We start from the raw sequence: 6,000 nt of genomic DNA, 5'->3' as shown, positions 1-6,000 counted from the left end.
CAGTGATGTAGGCGGGAAGCAAGGTGGTTCCCCCTCCACGGGTAGGAGTTGGCTGTAGTCCCGGGGCCCAGGTGTGGGTAAGGAGCAGGGCTGGGGCGTTGTCGGCAGGTTGGACCAGGTGACACCGGTGTACTCACGATCATGAATAATCCACACAGAGTCGATACTTTAAACCAAGACCGGATGCCGATTGCCTCTGGAGGGGTGTGCTGGTCTCGCATACGTGTTGAACATGTAGGGGCCCTTCCTCCTGCACGTGTGTCTTTTGGTGTGTGGATTAACTCTGCTTGGAATGAGAGAAATCCACTCCCCTGCATCTTTGGACACAGAGGGAGCCGTTGCCCGCCGATGCTGACCCATGGGACTTCAGTGGGTTCTTGGCAGACACCATGTCCCTCACGTTGGGCTGCCAGTCTGCTCTATCTGGGCTTCTTTCCTCAGGAACAAGGCCTGGTACCTTGTCCCGCTGGTCAATTAACAAGGGGCTTGAAGCTTGCCTCATCTTAGGGTTAAGGTACCCCGCCCGTGCACGGTCTCTGGACCGGATTCCCTCTGTCGGTACCGGCGGGCTACGACCCTGCCCCAGTCCACTTCGGGTTTCCTGCGACCGAGTCGCCGTCTCCTGTTGCCCTACAGAGCCGTCTGCCACCTAGTCAGTCCTCCCGTGGTCCCAGGGCTCCAACTCTGACCACACTGCACTCCGACTTCCACTCAACTCCACAGAACTCCACTGTCAACGCTCTCTGGTTCCGCCCCGTGTCACCCCAAGACCCCTAGGTGGGCGCTCCCATCCACCTGGTCCCACCCCACTGGTGTGTCCTGGCTGTCATTGGGGATGACTAGGATTTGTGGCTGGTGTTCCTGTGTGTGAGATGTGAGGTGTTATTTTCCAAGAAGGAGGCGATTCCTGTACCCCTGGTTTGGGGTACAGTCATCTCTGACTATCTGGTTTTGCCAGGGCATCACAACACCTCCTGGTGAGTTAATGTAAAAGGCACTAGGATCATAAGACGGACCCTCAGTTCAACATTCAAAATTATTTTTTTCCTATTTTCCTCCTTCAAATTTGGGGTGCGTCTTATAATCCAATACGTCTTATAAAATGAAAAATACAGTAGATATTCTCAAATTTCTACTATATACTTTTTAAAAATAAAATAAAAATGCACAAATGCAGGTAATAGTTATGTAAAAGAAAAGTATTTCCTTAGTTTAAACCAAACTTCGCTTCCTGTTTAAAATGTGAACTACGTTTTAAGCAATGAAGTCTGGATATTTCAGGGGTTTCTTGAAAAACAAAATGAAAGTGCATTTACTGATTTATTTGATTTCTTAATTCGTTTACAAATATTTTATAACTTTGATTTCTGCATATTCTCACTGTACATGTGCATACAGTAGCTTGGAATGATGATGTTAAAATGTTTGAAAGAAAATCTGATTCCTTAGTTTCTGCTCCACCTTGAGCTGTATGACACACCCAGGTATGCTATTTGTGTTAGTATTAAACGTAGAGAAGACATGGCTGACAGCCTGAACGATGAAGTGTGATCAAAAGCAGAAACGACAATCTAAAAGCACCAACTGATTGCTTGGAGGGTAAGTTTTGGCTCTTTTTTTTGGTTATTTCATCTTTATAGTACATTATATACAGTATATTAAGGCAAAGTTTGATGTATCCGTGTAAGATACAGTGATTCGCTGTAAAGGAATAAACTCTGTGAACAGGAGAGTATTGCTTGTGATGTTCCGATACACTTTTCTGATACGCTTTACATACAACATCAATGGGGGGTATTATTATGGATCCTACAGTAAAAAACATTTGCTATATTAAATATTTTAAAATTATCGTAATAATTGTTAAAGTATGAAAAATATTATAGAGTGACTATGACATATTTCTATATGTTGTACATAAAACTGTTAAATTTAAACTTCCAACATACATACATGACAGATGTTTACCTAAATTAAAGTCTGTTTGCTTAACTTTACAAGTATGAGAATATATTTTTCATTGCATATCAGTATCTGTTGCTAATAATAGGCATGTTTTTCTATATAACAGGGTTAGTATACCTATATCCGTCGGTCCTATAGACATAACATAGAGTAGAAGTGCTTATATATATGACCACCCCTCCACTCTAACTGGGGTCATGGGTCGTCTGTTCTCATGATCGGTGGAGATTCCAGTAGTGCTAGACAATACATTTATATCATGCAGAATATGATAGGCAGCACGGTGGTAAAGTGCTTAACAGCACTGGGATCTTGGGTTCAAATCACCCCGTAATAATGTGATTTTCCTAGTGCGAAGTCAAGATTGTAAACCCCACCAGGAACAGTGAATGATTAAAAATTCTATAAAGCATTGTGGTTTATATACTGCTACATAAACAACAAAAATTAAAAAGGTTTTTGCATGCCAACCTTTTTAATAATATAGTATAAAACTAAGTCATATATTTTTAAAGCATTCATTGACCGTTTACTACCAACCATCTGTCACGAGACAATAAAGACAGAAAACGTATTTGTCACCATACTCTTCTCATGATGTCCAATTCAATTATATTGGACATAGGGGATCCAGCAAACATGTGAGTAGATAAAATCAATGTTTACTACAAAATCAATAAAACATCTTCATCAGTGTATATTCCATAACAAGGTCAGGCAAAGAGGTATGGGAGTCATTAAGTATTTTGAACCTTTGAACCCACTGGTTCTTAGTCATAATTTGTAGAAAGAAGAGGTAGCTACCCTTTGACGCCTTCTCAATAGGTGACATACATGTATATCATAAGACATGTGAGGGTGAATGGAGCAGACTCTGGAACAGAACACACTCCTTACAGAACAGGTGCCAGCACTGTAACACATCCGGCACATGTATCTAACAGAAGCGAACAGAGCTTGCTCCGATAGCTGCTGGTAAACCAATTTAAATGTTGTTATCAATCTCATCATTTTAAACAGAAGTTTGCCATCAAGAAATCTTCCAATCCAATACTAATACAATTATCAGTGATAGCCATTCTTTTGTTAAGTGCTTAAGCCCGCTTTACACACTACAATATATCTTACGATGTGTCGGCGGGGTCACGTCGTAAGTGAGACACATCCGGCATCGTAAGGTACATTGTAGTATGTAACAGCTATGTGCGATTGCGATTGAACGATAAAACGTTCATCGCACGCACGTCGTTCATTCCTTATAAATTGAACGTCAGGTTGTTCATCCTACCCGGGGTAGCAGACATCGCAGTGTGTGACACCCCGGGAACGATGAACAGATCTTACCTGCGTCCTGCGGCTCCCGCCAAGCAATGCGGAAGGAAGGAGGTGGGCTGGATGTTTACGTCCCGCTCATCTCCGCCCCTCTGCTTCTATTGGCTGGCTGCCGCGTGACATCGATGTGACGCCGAACGGCCCTCCCACTCCAGGAAGTGGACGTTCGCCGCCCACATCGAGGTCGTATGGACGGGTAAGTACGTGTGACGGGGGTTAATCGTTTGTGCGGCACATTCAACAAAATTGAACGTGCCGCACATACGATGGCGGCGGTTACGATCGGATACGATATCGTATGCAGAATCGTAACATGTAAAGCAGGCTTTATTCACACCACCGTATAACATGGAAGAGTACTATCCAATGTTTTATTAGATAGCACTAGCTCCAATGGTATACTATTGTGCAGTGGCAATTTTTTCTCATGTCGAAAAAAATTGCTGCATACTGCGATTGGCTGCTTATCTTGGATTACACTCACCCATACACATCTATGGGTTCACGGGACACGTTGGACTGCACTGATGTTAAGTGCTGACTGATATACGCTAAGATAGACAGCGGAGAAGATGAAGACATTAATCTCCCCCTCTTCTCTGCACCTGTGATCTGATTCTAGCATGTGAGACAGTCAGCTCACAGTATAATGGCACTTGGCTCATACTCACAGCAGAGTCTAAGCCAATTGTCTAGAGCAAAAAGTATCTGATTCTCTTGCATGGATACTATACGCTAGGGTCTAATAGTAATGACCAGCTTTTCCTTAATCACTAGCATCTTTTCTGCCACCTATTGCCTTCTTAGACACGATTGTGAGGTGCCGACAGTGTTGGAATGGCAGTTTAGGCCCCTTTCACACATCAGTTTTTTGCCGTCAGTCACAATCCGTTTTCTCAACGGATCGACAGAGTTACAGTTACCGTTACATATTGTGACTGAACTGATGCGACAGATCCGTTTTTCGACGGATCTGACTAGCTGGGGGCTAAATAATAAATTGGAGCATGCTCAGTTAAAAAAAATGGAATCCATCACCGGATTCCATCATTTGATGGATTACGACGGACCCTGCGCCCATAGGCTTCCATCCTACCAAACGACAGACAGCAACGGATCTGTCGATGACCATTCTTTCAACGTACACAAAAAACATTACTTTGGCCGTCGTCTCTGTCCGACGGACAAACATTTTTCGCCGGATCTGTCGAACGACGGATGAAACGTGAGACCATCCATCACAATCCATCGCTAATACAAGTCGATGAGAAAAAACGGATCTAGCGGCATCAGTTGCCGGATCCCTTTTAATCAAAATTCGACAGATTGTGACTGAAGGCAAAAAACTGATGTGTGAAAGGGGCCTAAGTATCCAAGTCGGCCATGTTGGTGATGTTATCAAGCCCTGCTGCAGGCAGTGTAGTTGCAGTATAGTATACAAGCAATGAAGCTATCACTGGTTCGAGTCTCCCAGAGGGACTAAAAAAAATAATTGTTGTAAGAGACAAAATATTAAAATCACCCCTCTTTTGCCATTGTAAAACTAAAAAGTTAGCATATTTGGTGTTGCAGTTTCCATAAAATGTCAATGTTTTAAAATATAAAATTATTTATGAATAATGGTAAATGCAGTAAAAAAATAAAATTTACAGAATTAAAATTTTACCACATTGTACTAATAAAAATTAGAGGTTACCCTGCAAAAACCAAGCCCTCAAACCGCTCCACTGATAAATAAAAATGTGTATACTTTATATTAAGAAATGGCAACACAAATCAAATATTTTTTAGTTTGTTTTTTTTTAAATATAGTGAAATACAAAAAATAACTACAGAGTCAGTATTTAAATGTATCATCGTAATGACCTACACAATTAAGATACCAGGTATTTTTTGTGGCTAAGTGTCATAAATACCTAATCAATAGTGAAATTGCATTTTTTTTAACCTTTACAACCCATATAAAATGGTTTAGGCACCATTTTTTTTCGAGATTGCAATGTTCCTGGGGAAAATTGTGAGTAAGCCCACTCCCGTAGGATGAAAGCAAACCCACATATAAATGGACTCAGGATGCTGTTGGCATGACAGGGAACTTATGGTAGCACTCACTTGTCTTCTTTAGACAATTGTTCTTCCGGATGTCCCAAAAAGTCAGAACGGAGTTTCAGAGAACATGACTTTACACCAATCCTCTGCAGTCCAATCACTATACTTCCTGCAGAATGTCAGTCAGTCATTCATGTTTTTCTTGGAGAAAAGATGCTTCATTGCTTCCCTTTTTCACATAAGTCCAGCCTCCAAAAGTGTTGGCCTCACTGTGCGTTTAGATGCACTGATACCTGCCCGCTGACATTCTTGGGCAAGCTCTGTGCTGGTATTGAACTGATCCTATAACTAAATCCTCTTTATGAGATGATCACACTTGCTGAGCTTTCTTAGCTGACCTAAATTCTTCACAGCAATTGAACCTTTCTCTTTGAAGTTCTTGATGATCCTTTAGATGCAAAATAATTATGCCTGCACGATTCCTTGGAGTTAACTATGGTTAACAGAAGAACACAATGATTTCAAGCACCAGTTGTTATGTATTGTAAAGCAACCAGTCTGCTTTTAGAATTCAATCGGCATGACAGAGTTATATCAGATGCTTTGTCTTTGTTAACAGTTTCTTCAGAACTAATGAAAAAAATGATGTAAACA

At 41.5% G+C, this 6,000-nt stretch overlaps 1 protein-coding gene across 1 annotated transcript in view; it reads left to right on the top strand.

The window, feature by feature from the left end:
* The first annotated feature begins 1,509 nt into the window (after positions 1-1,509).
* Positions 1,510-6,000, top strand: part of LOC142290185 (gap junction beta-5 protein-like) — a 38,496-nt gene continuing 34,005 nt past the window's right edge. The window contains exon 1 of the mRNA XM_075334125.1: positions 1,510-1,599. The gene's annotated coding sequence lies outside the window, so the exon portion shown is untranslated. The remainder of the gene's footprint in view (positions 1,600-6,000) is intronic.

Source organism: Anomaloglossus baeobatrachus, chromosome 2 (genome assembly GCF_048569485.1).
Source record: "Anomaloglossus baeobatrachus isolate aAnoBae1 chromosome 2, aAnoBae1.hap1, whole genome shotgun sequence".
In the NCBI taxonomy this organism is placed as follows: Eukaryota; Metazoa; Chordata; class Amphibia; order Anura; family Aromobatidae; genus Anomaloglossus; species Anomaloglossus baeobatrachus.
Note: the sequence above shows the minus strand (reverse complement) of the source record. Positions and strands in the feature narration are given on the sequence as shown.